The following is a 15,519-nucleotide window of genomic DNA, read 5'->3' as shown; positions in this document are numbered from 1 at the left end:
TGGTCGTTGGCGTAGGTTTCCGTAACCAATAATCCTCAATAGTAGTTTGCTTTTTACTTCTATTCGGAGGACTATCTTCGGATCGGCGCTTCTTATTTGGAATTAACGTCCAGCCTGTATTATCATCATTCTGAAGAGATTGGTCGGTAGCTTCTGTGTGTTGTGCTGGTTTGTTACCTGATAAGCATGTCGACGTTGAGGCACATTGATATAGGCTATTGGCGGCGTTTATGCTGTTTTCATTCGAAGAAATACTGTGTGTTCTATTTTTGAGTAAAGGTGGAGGAGTTCGTGCCAGTCCGGACTTTCTTACAGTTGGATTCACATCTGCTTTCTCTAACATGGGAGAGTGACTCTGTATATTATCAGATTTTGGATTTTGGTTTTCCCATTCCATTTCACCTACTACCACCATACTAATTTAGGGTAAATTTTCATGTTTATTTACAAATTTTTTTTGTCTATATAATAGTTTTTATGTAGTTATTTTATTATTTTTTTGCTCTTTTTTGCTTTACGATAGGAGAATTAATCCAGATTGACTCTTCAGAGATCAATTCTCCTCTAAAAGCTATTTATTTATAGTTTTTATTTAATTTAATTAATTATTCGTATATGTAGGTACTTTGTTTTCCCTTACTATTATTTTTCTGAAGTTTAGATTACCATTATAATTGTAGGCACCCACGCCACTGGTGGGAAGGGAGATTCTTTCTGTGACTATTCGATATACTAATTAATATTTGCACCAAAAAAATGTAAATAAAATTTCAATACATACGTTAAATTGTCCAAGTGTAAAATAACAATAACTGTTTACTATTTTTATCGATAGCACTACGATATAAAGATAACAGCGGAGCACAAAAAGATGTTTACTTGTTCAAGTATTAGCTCGAACTGAAGAAAATTAAAAAATGGAAAATCTCCAGGAGAAGACAGAATATCGAACGAACTCATAAAGTAAGGAGGACAAGATCTAACTAAACAACTATTAAAACAAATGCAAAAAATAATAGAACAAAACAGAGTACCACAAGAATGGAGATCAAGCATCCTAATACCTCTCTTCAAAAAAGGAGACAATCGGACCCAGAGATTTGCAGAGGAATTAACAGAGGAATTAAACACAATATTAAAATTAACAACCAAAGTGATAACAAACAAATTGAATGAAGTTATAATATTAGCAGAAGAACAACAAGGTTTTAGGTCGGAAAGGTCATGCACTGACGCTATATTTATAATGAGGCAAGTTCAATAGAAATTGTTGGAATACAACAAAACCGGCATATTTAAGTTTCGCGGACCTTAAAAAAGCATTTAACAGGGTCACATTAAAGGACGTTATCCATTTGTTATACTCGAGAGAGGTTCTTCTAGTAATAATTAAAACGATCGAAAACATCTACCAGAACAACACAATAAAAGTAAAAGGCGAATATGAACTAACTGACCCAATTGAAGCCGGCAATGGGATTCCTTGAGTCCTTTATTGTTCAACCTGATCATGGACGAAATAATAAAACAGTAAGAACTAAAAAAGGTACCAAATGGGAGAAAAACAACTTAAAATAATCTGCTATGCGGACGATGCAATACTAATCTCTCAAATTGAAGATGATTTACAACGTATGCTGCACCAATTCAACATGATCGCCAGAAAATTTAACATGTCAATTCCCTCACAAAAGACAAATTGCTTGGTTATAACAGAAGATCCAATAAGATGTAAATTGGAGCTGGAAGGTCAGCCAATAGAACAAGTGATGGAGTTTAAATACCTAGGCATTACACTATCTAGCTACGGAAGGCTCGAAACTATAAAATTAGCAGCTGTAATGATTACAGCTTCATCTGTATCTGACATTGCGGACGGATTATCAACGAATGCGTTCGTTCGCTACAATGTAAATGGTCTTACTTTGTACCGAACAAATAACCAAGCGAACACATACTGATCCTAATGTGCTCATTTTATCTTATGTATACCTTTCTTTTCAATATGTGGTGCCTTTCACGTACCAAGATGTGGTTTGGGGTAAATTGATTAAGACAAAGTAGCTGGGACCTGGGGTCCCTATTCCGGTTGCATTTTAGTTTCTATTTCGCCAAAATAACTAATTTCCTCAGTCACAATTTATATGTTTACGAAAGGTCTCGGGAGCCCCAGCTTACCTTGGGCCCCCCTCTTACAATGGTATTTTAGGTTTTATTACGCCGAAATAACTAATTTTTTAAGTAATAATTAAAATTTTTATGTTAAGGTCTCGGGGGCCCCAGCTTAGCTCAGGCCTTAGGGGACCTGTTCTGTTCCAATTGCATTTTAGTCTAAAATATTACTTAATTCCCCAGTGAAAAATTAAAACTATGTTGCGGTCTTTTTAAAATTGTGTCATTTGAAAATATTTCGTCGGCTTTTATAGTATATATTTTTATGTTCCTCGTTAAAATCTATGCACGGGGCCCCCCTTGGTTGGGGGCCCCTGGCACTGTCCCGGTTACCCCAATGGTAGTTACGGCCCTGGCCGCACCATATTCTACTTCAATCAGAGAGTGCAGCACTTGTGACTGCTGTCATTTTACATTTGTGTCGAACCTGAGCGTTCGATAATTCGCGTTCGAAATAACCATGTGGCTACTAGTTTTTACCATATTTATAAACGTGTACGTTGCTGATCTGCTAATTCACCTTAAAAGTAACATGTCGCTTTTCGCTGATGACACAAAGTTATATGCAAATCCCTTTTCTGGTTACAATCAATTACAGACCGACCTTCAAGACGTTGCTTAATGGGTAGACGATTGGTGCTTGCCATTAAACACATCCAAGTGTGCAGTTCTACATTTAGGTAAAACCAATCCAAGGAATTGGTATGTACTTTCAAATATTTCTCTAAAAATTGTTTCGCAACAAAAAGACTTGGGTGTACTTGTGACGGAAACATTATCTTGGTCCGAACATATCCAGTCGGTATGCAATAAAGCTAGAACATCAGTTTACTTATTATCTAAGACTTTCTCTAAGATATCGACAAAAAATTTTGTTGCTCTCTTTAGTCTATATGTAAGACCTATTTTAGAGTTTGCCGGACCCGTGTGGAATGTCGACTGGCAAAGGGATTCTGATCGACTTGAATCTGTGCAAAGATGGGCAACAAGAATTTCTTATGGCCGTCGTCGTCCTTCCTACGAAGAACGGTTAACCTACTTAAATTATCCTACATTTATGGACCGACGATTTCGTAGGGATTTAAAAATTGCTTATAGAGCGTTACAGGGAAAGTTTGGGATAGATCTCTCACATCTTTTCCCTTTGAGTAACGACCTTAGATTGCGGGGTCATCCATACAAATTAGCCAGACAACAGTTTCACAGTAAATGTCGTGAGAACTCGATATCAAATAGAATATTTTATACCTGGAACTCACTTCCACACGACGTCGTCGGGGCTGTATCTGTAATAGACTAAGAGCCGCTATAGGTGAAATTTCTTAATCATTTTAGGCACGATGGGACCCTATAACTTAAATAGTAGAACCTAAAAGAAAACGCCTAAACACTGTGCCGTCACTTTTCAGTGGCACGTGCGTCGACAGTGGCGCATCAAACTTTCCACTTATGGACGGGATAAATAAATTAAAAGTTAACAGAACTTACTAACAGAATTAATTTTTTTTTATTTTTTAAGTTCTATTTGATTTTTTTTTCCTTATTGGCTTTGGATTACTTGATCCATTCAGCCACGATAGATAATAAATTACTGTTTGCTACAATATTCCAAATATAATACATTGCATTACATAATACATTAGGTACATGTGCGCACATATAATACTTATGCACGCACATACATACATACATATGTAGAAGTGGAAACATTTAATTGACCAGTAGGTATACTCCTCATTCATGGCCCTAACCAACTTAAATTAATTTACAAATAATTAAATCGACAAAAAAAAACTACATGCTAATACTAAATACTAATACTAAATGCTAATAAATATATGTTTTTTTTTACACAGCGATAAGGCTTCAACCCGGATCAACCCCGCGGAGGTTTACACCCTCTTTGTGTTTTTAATTTTTTTTTCTCTTTTTTATTTTTTTTTATAATTTATTATACTTTTTTTTTTTTTTTTTTTTTTTTTTGTTAAGATTTAATTTTTTTTATACATTTTTTTTGTATACATATTTTTTTGTATAATTTTTTTTTTTTTTTTTTTTATTTTTTTAATATAAACTTTTATACAATTCTATTCTTATTACCTCCCTGCAAAATCTACTTAATGAACTTTCACAGGGAGACAATATTACATAATAAGGATAAACATAAAAAAACAATAATTATTGCTAAACACATTCAACCGGACTCATTCAGTGCAAGTTAAATTTTCCTCTTAGTCCTTTTTAAAAACTCCCAGATGACTTGTTTAATTTTAGAATTTCTACGAGACAAATATAAAAGAGAAGCATTATTTTGTGGGAAAGGTATTTCTTCTTGAACCAGATTGTTCATCAAAAACTTAATTGCAACATCATTATGTTTGCATCCAAACAACCAATGATTAATATCGTCAACATATCCATTGCAATCGCAAAGATCTGATTCGGATAGGTCAAATCTATAGAGGTATGACTTGACAGTGGCATGATTAAAGATACATCTAATAAACATGGCATATATATTTCTATTGGGATAACTTCTGATAGCAAAAGGCTCAGTAGGTAAACTAGGATGAATTTTGGTGTAGAGATTGTTGCTTCGATTGCAGAAAGCGTGCCACTCAATATCCCAATTTTGTTTCAAACTTTTCTTGCGAGTAGCTGTTAGATCGCTTCTATCTAGCCAAGTTATTTCCGATCCTTTTAAGATTGCCTCTTTAGCAAAAAAATCTGCTTTTATGTTACCGGAAATACCAATATGTCCTTTTACCCAGACGAAAGTTACAGAAGTCTGTTTTTCCAGTAGCTTTAGTTGGTTTTCTAAAATTTTGACGACAAGGCTATTTTTATATAAATGTTTACGTTTGTTTTCTAGAGCTAATAACGAAGATCTTGAATCTGACATAATTACAACTTGCTTGTTAGAAATTTTTTTGTTGACAGCCCATTGTAGAGCTTGATAAATCGCGAACAGTTCTGCAGAGTATATGGAACATTGTTTATCTAACTTGAACATCAAGGATTCTTGGTGATCCGGAATATATACAGCACATCCAACTCCCAATCTTGATTTTGAACCATCCGTGAAAATCCTGCATGGATTATCAAGCTTGGCTATATGTTGCTGAAAGTCAATTGGATTCTCACTGTCAAAATTTGGGAACCAAACATTAACATTGGCATAAGATATTAAAACTCGATTTAAAGAAAGTTAATTCACCTGGACTGTTTAGGTGCTGAGAAACGTTCGAGTATGCTACTGCTAAAATAGGAGAATTCCTGTTGTGCCACCATTTGTCGACAAGATTAGAAACAGAGATGTCACATATTTTTTGTAGTAGTTCAGTTTGGTTGTAAGATTGGCATTTAAGAATAAATTTTTCAGCCAAAAATAGTCGTCTTAAATGTAAAGGAGGCTCCATGGATTCAGCTAAAAGATTCTCTATAGGCGTAGACTTGAGCGCACATAGAACTAACCGCAGAGCCTTATATTGAATGCGATCTAGTTTTCTAAGGCGACTGTTTGTGGCAGATCCATATAGAATGCTTCCATAGTCGAGAATGGATCTGGTATATGCACGATAAAACATTAAATTAATTTTAGGGTCAGCACCCCATCGATAGCGATTAACTACTTTAAGAATATTTAAACTTTTCTCACATTTTATTAAGCACTTATTAATGTGTTCATCCCATGTTAACTTGGTGTCCAATGTAATACCAAGATAAGTGTAGTGCTTATGAACGGGTATACTTAGGTTGTTAATCATGATGCTGGTCATAACTGGTAAGCGATGTCGCGTAAAAAAACACCACCGCTGATTTATTTGCAGTAAGGTCAAATCCTTGTTTAAAAAAATACTCTCTTGCATCACCCAGTACCATCTTAGTTGAATTAATACTTTGTTGGTACAACTTATTCACATTGTAAAAGCAGAAATCATCTGCATATTGTAATATACTGCATCTAATTCCTATACTGTGGAGATCTAGAGTGTATAGATTAAACAACAAGGGACTGAGGACTGATCCTTGTGGTAAACCTTGATGAACTACTCTTGGGCCAATCAATCTATCATTACATCTAATAAATACCTGTCTATTAAGGAATAGGTTTACTAATACATAAGCACACAAAGGTGGAATACCTATGTGCTTCAGTTTTTCGAACAATAGATTTAAATTGACGTTGTCATAAGCCCCAGAAATATCAAGAAAAATGGCAGATAGATAATTATTATTTGAATATGATAATTGAATATCAGTTGTTAATTGAGAAACACAATCAATAGTTCCCTTGTTCCTACGAAAGCCATACTGAGACACTGGAAATATATTTTTGTTCTCACACCACCATTCTAATCTGCTTTTCATAACTCGTTCAAATGTTTTAAGCAAACAGGACATGAGAGAGATAGGCCTTAAGTCGGTACGCTGGTTTAGTTTGGGTATAGGAATAACCAGGCATTGTTTGAGGGCGTCACAATGATCTCCTTTAAGTAGAATATTGTTGTATATTTTGCACAAATAATATATAGCAATTGCAGGTAGGTTTAATAGCATACTATAGTTAATGCCGTCAATACCAGGGGCTGTATTTTTAGAACTCTTGATATTTGCTTTAAGTTCGTCAGCTGAAATGGGGGTTAGTAAAAAGTGGTCATTAGTAGAGATGCTCGGCATAAATAGTGGTAAATGGACATAATCCGGAGAGATTTTTGTAAAGAGCCTTTCTACCATACATTCATCATTAGCGGTGTACTTTTTGTTACCTTGAATTTTGTTTACCCTTTTCCAAAGCTCTGAAGGTGAAGTTTGCCTAGTAAGTGAGGAACAAAACCGAGCCCAACTAGATTTAGCTTTTGAGCGGAAAGTTCGTTTACATATAGCTTCATTCTTCTTATATTCCATGAAGTTTGAAAGGGTAAGATTATATTTATAAATTTTAAAGGAATTTTTTCTAGCGTTAGAAGCAGTGAGGCATTCATCATCCCACCATGGTGGCGATTTGAAAGATTTGACTGACGGTTTGATAATTTTGAAAGATTTGTTGGCTGCATCAGTAATAGAATCTAATAAAAAGAAAATCATTTCGTTTGTTTGGTTTTTATTTGGTTCGTGTCTGAAGGCACTTTCTACGTTGTTTCTAAAATTATCCCAGTTTGCATTAGACATCGACCATTTAGCCGAAGATATAAAAGTTCTATTTTCAATTTTCATATTCTGCACAGAAAGTCTAATTGGAAAATGATCTGATCCATAGGTATCTGGAAGAACAGTCCAGTCAAAGGATGGACATAAACTAGAGGATATAATAGTAAGATCTACAACAGATTTCATATTCCCTGGAGGAGTAGCTCTAGTAGCCGACCAGTCATTAACAACAATTAAATTAGGAAAGAAATCTAATGCTTCTACTAGTATATTACCATCGACGCAACATGAATTTGATCCCCATAATCCATGATGTGCATTAAAATCTCCGGTAATAATACAATCATTGCTAATTTGAGAAAAAAGACTAACGTAATCTTGCACTGTTACTCTAACATTTGATGGACGGTACACACTCAGGATAGTATACATTTTTTGGTCAATTTTAATATCTACACCACAAACTTCTAAATTAGGATTGAAATTGTTAACAAATGAAATGTGATTATAAATAATGTGATTTGCTAAAATTATGGCAACTCCTCCATATCCTCTAATTCTACTTTTATTAACTACATTGAAATTATTGAAGCAAACAGTATCAGATGGTTTTGACCAAGTTTCTGATAAAAGACCTATGTCAAAACGTTCTTCAAACAGTAATTGCTGTAAAGAATATCGGTTCGCATTTAGCGAACGAATATTCCATTGAATAATTTTAATACTTTTGTCAGCCATTAAAATTATGTAAAAATATTACCTATGATATCTTTAATTTTATTTTCTAATTCAATTTCGTAATTTTTAAAATTGGTTTCTACATTTGATGAAGAATTACAATAGTCAAGGATACTCTGTTTGATTAAATTTTTGAGTGAAGCACTGAGCTGGCCTATAAATATATCAAATTCATTACGGGGCTCATGGTTTCCAAATTGAAATACAGATCCCGAACAGAAACTGGTCGGGTATTCCCTACGCACAGGAGGAAAATTAGGAGTTGTATCAGTAGTCTTCCTTTTTTTGGGGGGGGGTTATCGTTAGGGGGGGCTATATTCAGATGATTATTATTTTTATAAGTAGTGGTGGAATTCGAGGGTTTAGGGGAGGAGATTTTTAATGGAGGAAAGTCTGTGTCACAGGTCATTAAAGGTGCAAATTTATTTTTTTGGACTAAACTGGAATAACATGGATTTTCAAGAGCTTTTTCGGCTTCTTTAAATGAAATATTTAAGTTAGCCATAGCTTCTTTAGTCTTTTTTTGTTTTAGATATTCGGGACATTCTTTAAAAACTGACTCGTGGCTACTATTTTTACAATAAACGCAAAATGTAGTACATTTATCGGGACAATCAGTGTTACCTTCATTACCGCACTTCTTACATTTTTTTTTTACTTGCATTGAGTCGTTGAATGGCCATAACGAAGAGAGTTGAAACATTGCATAACAGGACTAACATATATTTCAACTGGACACCTAACTTTGTTGATGTAAATATATTGGGGAATTAATTTACCTTCAAAGCTAATAATAACCATTTGTCTAGGAACTCTTTCTGATACACCGTCACTTTGAACTATTCTAGTCATTCTATGAACTTTTTTTATTGGAATATTAGATTTAATAATGTTAAGTAGTGCACTCTCAGTTAGAGTAGTGTCCACTCCGCGAACGAGACCCTTTTTTTCCGTTAAATAATTTGGAATATATGCAATTAGGTTATTTTTTCCGAAAAAATCTTCAACTACTAATTTATTCGCAACAGCACCTGAATTGACTTGAATTTTAATGCGATTTTTACCTACACTAACAATTTCAATAATATGTTTATCATAACTAGATAGCGAAAGTAGTTTTTCTCCAAGTTTCATTGGATGCAAACGACCGATACTCAAATTTATGTGTTGAACAAATATAAAAAACGGACCAGTATCATTTAAACTAAATCGATTAGATGAATTAAATTCCTGACTTTTTTGAATAGTATTTGTTTTATTTGAAGTAGATGTCAAGTTTATGGTATCATTAGTACTTTTACTAGTATCATTTAAACATTCACTATGAGAATTATTCTGATTTAAATCATTTGTCTGCATAATTATATCGCTCTCATCTGTGAACCCAATATTTTCTACACCAGGATCTGGTGGATCCTTTCCATTTTTGCCCACGGACATCCCGGGGCACGAGCGACGTTCAAATAATATAAGTATATAAAAAAATTTCTACTTACAGTACAGTTGTCAAATAACAAAACTTAAAATATACGGAAAAACAAACAAAATCGGCTAAACACTCTGTAGAATCTCTTGAAACACACTTTAATACTTCACAATCGATTTGAGTTGAATGAAAAAAGACTTTAGAACTAACTAAGTCTACAAATTTTCCGGAGGAACTCTTAAATTTGTCTAAACACTTTGACAGTTTTTTTGACGTTGAATATTTGATTAACACATAGGATTCATCGTGATTTTAACCCACCACCCCCCTTCCCCCTGCCCCCACCATCAAAAACTTCATTTTTCGTTTTTATTTTTTTTTTGGTAGGATGCAATCAATTTTAAAATTTCAAAAAATTCACACGCATAGTTAAGGCTTTTATAAAACATGCCTATTTTTTATAGACCCGTAGGTAGAGTGTACATAACCTCAAAAAATTAAAATAAATTTTTTTTTTCAAAAAAGCGTATAACTTTTTTTGAGGAATAGCTGCAGGTCTAATTTTTTCTTAATCTTGTATGTTTTATCAAACACTATATCTTAAATTTTTTTCAGATTTTTCCGTAAGTCTCCCCACCTTCAAAAATCCGAAAAACCGTTTTTTGGGGGGTTTTGGGGATTTTCCCTATTTTATAGACTTCATAATATATCAAATGAATTTTGTTTTTATAGGTTATATGTAACTTGAAGTAACTGAGTTCTTTAGAATATTTAAAAATCGGAAAAACACGTTCAAACCCCCCAAAACCCCCTTAAAAAACAGTTTTGTGGATTTTTGAAGGTGACCAACGTTACATGCAGCTATCCCCAAAAAAAAGTTAGATACTTTAAAAAAAAAAAATTTAATTTTTTTGAGGTTATGTACACTCAACCTACAAGTCTATAAAAAATAGACGTATTTTATAAAACCCTTAACTATGCGTGTAAATTTTTTGAAATTTTAAAATTGATTGCATCCCACAAAAAAAAATAAAATCGAAAAATAAAGTTTTTGATGGTGGGGCAGGGAGAAGGGGGTGGTGGGTTAAAATTACGATTAATCTTATGTCTTGATCACATAAAACTTAAAAAAATTAAAAAAATTAAATTCTGGTAATTGGGGAGGGTATTTTTTAATTTATGTATCCCGTCCATAAGTGGAAAGTTTGATGCGCCACTGTAGACTTATGTGCCACTGAAAAGTGACGGCACAGTGTTCAAACGTTTTCTTTTAGGTTCTACTATTTAAGTTATAGGGTCCCGTCGTGCCTAAAATGATTAAGAATTTTCACCTATAGCGGCTCTTAGTCTATAAATTGCTTCAAAAATAAATATGACTCTTTTAGTTCTGTATCACGGGAACAATAATTTTTAGTTTCTTAAATTTTTCGTTTCTTAAATTAAATTAATTTATAAGTCGTATATAGTCTTAAGTTTAGGTTTCTTTTTGCATAGTTCTTTTTAGTCAAATGGAGCTATATAGGTCCTAGACCTCGGCTCATTTTTCTTTAATAATAATAATAATAAATAAAAACCGACAAAAAACTAACGACTATTCCATAAAAAAATATTACAATTGATATGAAGACATAAAACTATGATTATGACAAAAAAATAACGATATACTATACACTAAGCATCAAAATTAACGCACCACCTTAAAAATTGGACATTATTGACGTTTCGTATTTCCTAAACCTGTTTTCCGATTTGAGTGATTTTTCTAGTATGCTATAGCTTCTGTCAATTTTTTCTGTCACATACACTTTAATGCGTTAGAAAAAAATCGAAAAAATGTGACGCACTGAAAGATGCCTATGAAAAAAAAAAGATTAGTAATGAGACCACCATCGTAATTTGTTGTTCATCTTCCCTACATTTTTGTTGAACAAAGCTTCCATTTCTACTCATCGTAATTTTAGTGTGACCAAGTGAACATCGACAATCTCTTATTTTGTACTGAATTTAATCTTGATAAAAAAGTTCAACCTGTCAATAAAGATGATTTTTTGTTCACATACTTTAACAGTAGCAAATTATAGTAAGATCATGAATTTTCCCATAAATTTTCACGAAGCTTTTGTGTTCGAGTTTAATTATAAAAACACATTTGAAAGTTGCCGGCAAATTTAATTTATGGGAATGAAATATTCATCTCTCTTTCTCGCTCTGTATCAGTGGTTTAATTCAAATTTTCGGAGGTCAGCGGAGTAACGTGGACTGCGTATATTCATGGAGGCTTGATAAGATTATTTCTGGGTCAGCAAAATCGTTCGAAAATTCGTTTTATCTTCTCGAACAGGATAAAGGGGTTTGGCCTTTACAATAAAAGTTTTCTAAAAATAATTAATAATGTTGCTGGGATGATTTCTAACATTTTCGCTTTTGTTTCAAACAAAGCATATCAAAGAATTTCTTAATAACGGATGCGCAAAACCAACAAGCCTCTTAAGTATCCTCTTTTTTTGGAAAACCTTTAAATGTTAAGGAAGCGCTTGGATTGACATAAAATTTCTCATACACATAGCTAACGAGTCAAAGAAAAAAAGTGATATTGTGCATTTGTGCTTTTGCCCTGGGAGTGGTTTTCACCCCTTCTCGGGGATGAAAAGATATATGTCCAAAATAAGTCCGCAAATGGATAAAATGTCTAATTTTAAGTAACTTTTGTTCTATGGAGTGTTTTTCACCAAGCATTTGGAGATATTTGCGACTGAGTATGTTTATTTTTCAACAAAATAACCACAGTTTTAGATGGCTTTTCGCAAATAACTCAAAACGTAAGTCTTTGTCGAAAAAAAATTATTAACAAAAATATAGCATGTAAAAAGGTAAAGACATTGGTGTATATATTAGGTCTCCAGACCTAGTAGAAGTAGAGTTATAGCTAATCAAAAATAGGTTCATATTCGTCAAATTCCAAATCGAATATTTTAACGTGAAATAACCAAAAAATGAAGCACTTATCGGGAAAATCATTAAAACGTTTTTAGTTTTAAAACTGTTTAAAAACAGTTATTTATGAAACAGTTCGTGAAGTATGCTTTTTGCGAACGCACGCGATTTTAGAGCACGAGCGACAACGGAGCGAGTGCTATACATCGCGTAAGTAAAATTTTTAATTTAAAACAATACATACATACATAATCGATTGCCTCTTTTACCATTAGGTGCCGAGGATTCCTCCTTTATATAATACTCTCTGAAAATTTCCGCCACTTCTTCCTATCTGCTGCTAAAACTTTTGCTTCTTGCCACGATGTTCATATTTTCTTAAGTATTTCCTTTACACTAGTGTTCCAGTTTTTCCTTGGTCTGCCCCTCGTGCCTTTACCCAATGCTTTGGCCTTCCATGTCATTTTCACTTGTCTGTCGCCACTCATTCTTGTCTTGTGTCCAGCCCATTTTAACTTCTTTTCTTCAACGCTTTCGTTGAGCGATTTTACCTGTAATTCATGTCTTATATCTTCGTTTCTTCTTTTGTCTAATCTTCTTGCTCCCACCACTTTTCTTAAGTATCTCATTTCTGTAGCTTGTAATCTTTTCTTTGTCTGTCATTGAGTACCCAGTTTTCTGCCCCATATATTGTAATTGGCATATATACTGTTTTATACACTGTCATTTTGGTTTTTCTCGATATTTCTTTTTTGCTTATGAAATTTTTGTTTAGGAAAAAAAATTAAAACCAAATATTTTCAAAGCACTTTGAATCGCTGAAACTTGCAGAATAAACAGCTCGCCAAAAGTTAGGGATACAGAAAATTGTGCTGAATTTTTGTAGTAGATTTTTTCGTGAACAGATTAACGGATTTCGCTAAATTTTTTTTATTGTTTTAGACTTTTCTTTAGTATTTACATAGCTATGCAAAGGTTTACCCAAACTTTTTTTTGTAATTATACCGGGTGGAACAAAAGAAATGTTTTTCTTATGTTAAGTTTGAGACGCCCTGTAGGGAGGACGAGGTACAAATGGGAGTATAATATATCGAATTCGTGTATTGTAGTTTTATATTTTGTAAACATTTTTTTTTTTTGAATGTCCATGGTATCTTTAGAAATAAAAAAATAGGCGGTTTTGTAATTTAACATGTGTTTTAACCGAAACAAAAGTTTGAGACACCTTGTAGGGAGAAAAAGGCACAAAGGTGAGTATACCTCGATATTTTGTTGTATTCTCATATTTTGTGAATATTTTATTTTTTTAATTTCTCTGATATCTTTAATAACAAAGAAACTAGACGATATTACTCTTTAATATGTGTTTTAACTGACGACATGCGTCACATCACATATGTGAAACATAGAAAAACATATTAAAGAGTAATATCGTCTAGTTTCTTTGTTATCAAAGATATCAGAGAAATTAAATAATAAAATATTCAAAAATATAAGACTACAACATAATATCGGGGTATACTCGCCGTTGTGCCTTTTTCTCCCTACAAGGTATCTCAAACATTTGTTTCTGTTAAAACACATGTTAAATTACAAAACCGTCTATTTTTTTGTCTCTAAAGGTATCAGGGACATTCAAACAACAGGATGTTCACAAAACATAAGACTACAATATTATTCTGATGTATACTCCAATTTGTATCTTGTTCTCCCTACAGGGTGTCTCAAACTTAACACAAGAAAAACAAATTTTCTTCTTTCCCCCGGTATAAGTACAAAAAATAAGTTTGAGTAAACCTTTGCACAACTGTGTAAATACCAAAGGCTAAAATAAAAAAATAGCGGAATCCGTCTGTTCGCGAAAAAACTATGAAAATCAGCATAATTTTCTATATCCCTAACTTTTGACGAGCAGTTTATAATGACAACAGAAGTAAAGCAACTTGTGAATCGGTAACGATTAATTTCATTTAAGTTGCTAATTAGGGGGTAATTTTCCCGATTTTTTTGGCTAAAACAAAAGTGTCCAACTTTATTTTGAGGGTAACTTGCTTACACTTGAAGTTAGAAACTTTTTTTACGAAAACAGAAATAAAGCTTTTTTTAAATAATTTAAAAAAGTTTGAATGATTTTTCCCAAAAAGTGCTTCATTTTTTGGATATTTTACGTAAAAATAGTCTGTTGGAATTTGGTAAATATGAATTTATTTTTCATTAGCTATAACTCTGCTTCTACTAGATCTAGAGACCTCGTCCATACACTATTTTTTTCACTTTTTTACAGGCTATATTTTTGATTAAGATTTTTTCGATAAAATGCTTACCTTTTAAATTGTGCAAAAAATTGTTTAAAGCGTATGTTCGCTTTCAGAGACATGATGTATTTATTACAACATTTTGGTTTGATTTACACCACAAAGCATAAAATCCGTGCGACCCAAAATTGAAATATCAACTTTAAAATCCTACAGATTTTTGTATCTTAGGAAACAACCAATGAATGTTAATGTTTTTTAAGTTTGTATGTACTTACTTATAGTAGCGTATTTTACAAAGAAGGAGTCAGTTGATTTATAAATTATTTTTTCTATTTTCATACTATAATATCGTCGTACTAGAACAATACTAAGACAACTTAAAAAATATAGTTTCGAGTAAATTGAGTTTTAAATTTCCTCCATAGAAAGTATGAAATAAAAATATTTTATATCAGTTTATTGCATTGTTTCTTAAATGTTATGGTGTCCTGTTTGTTCTTGAGTGTGTTTAGAGTTTCACTGAAAATTTGAAATAATAAATAATGAGACTAAACTGAGATTTTGTAACATGTCCTCCTCTTACACTTAAAAAATTTGTGATATATACAATTTATCTTTGCTAAGTGTTTAAGTTGTCCTAGTATTGTATTTATTTTTTGTAATATTCTTTAAAAATATCTTTATTTCTCTTCAGCTTATCCTAGTATTTCACCAATTCTATTTTTCAACAATTAATTTTGTTACTATTGTTAGCATTTAAAAATATCCTACTGTTACACTATTTTTTGACGCACTTGACCACTTTGTCTTGTTTCATTGATTTTTCAAGTTATCTTTACA

The sequence above is a fragment of the Diabrotica virgifera genome, chromosome 4 (assembly GCF_917563875.1).
Source record: "Diabrotica virgifera virgifera chromosome 4, PGI_DIABVI_V3a".
Lineage (NCBI taxonomy): Eukaryota > Metazoa > Arthropoda > Insecta > Coleoptera > Chrysomelidae > Diabrotica > Diabrotica virgifera.
This window is presented reverse-complemented; position numbering follows the sequence as displayed.